Source organism: Salvelinus sp. IW2-2015, unplaced genomic scaffold (genome assembly GCF_002910315.2).
Source record: "Salvelinus sp. IW2-2015 unplaced genomic scaffold, ASM291031v2 Un_scaffold6259, whole genome shotgun sequence".
Taxonomy (NCBI): Eukaryota; Metazoa; Chordata; class Actinopteri; order Salmoniformes; family Salmonidae; genus Salvelinus; species Salvelinus sp. IW2-2015.
Window position 1 is genome coordinate 20,778 of NW_019947522.1, and position 735 is coordinate 21,512.

Consider the following 735-nt stretch of genomic DNA (forward strand, 5'->3'; position numbering starts at 1 on the left):
CAGGACACTAGTCTATCTCCTAGTTTCTGTATGGTGACGGCAGCTTGATGTACAGGACACTAGCTATCTCCCCATGTTCTGTTATGGTGAGGCAGCCTTGATGTACAGGACACTGTCTATCTCCTGTTTCTGTATGCAGTGAGCAGCTTGATTACTGTAAACCCCTTGACAGGACATAGTCTATAGCAGGGCCTGGCCCCCAATATATTCTCCTTAATGTGGAGTGCCAAGCAGAGCGACCTACGTATCAGGAGTGGAACACCTCTAACCACAAAGCACTGATGTTCGGTTATGGGCCCTGGTCAACCAGTAGTGCCACTACATAGGAATAGGGTACCATTTGGGCACCCAGCGGAGGGCTTCTCAGGTAGTGTAATGACCCCTAGCTTGGTGTTAAGAGGTGTTACGACCTCCACCATTGTTGGTTAACTCACCTGGGGTTGTGGTTAGCTTACTTCACCTTGGGGTTGTGCGTTAGTGGACATTACCTTTGGGGTTGTGGTTGTGGGACTTACCTTGGGGTTTGGTTAACTCACCTGGGGTGTGGTTAGTGGACTTACCTTGGGTTGTGGTTATTGGACTTACTTGGGGGTTGTGGTTAAAACTCAACCTGGGGTTTGGTTAGTGGGACTTACCCTTGGGGTTGTGGTAGTGTACTCCCTGGGCTTGTGAGGAGGTTGTGCCTACTCCAACCCTGGTGTGGTCAGTGTACGTCAACCTGGGGGTTACGTGGTT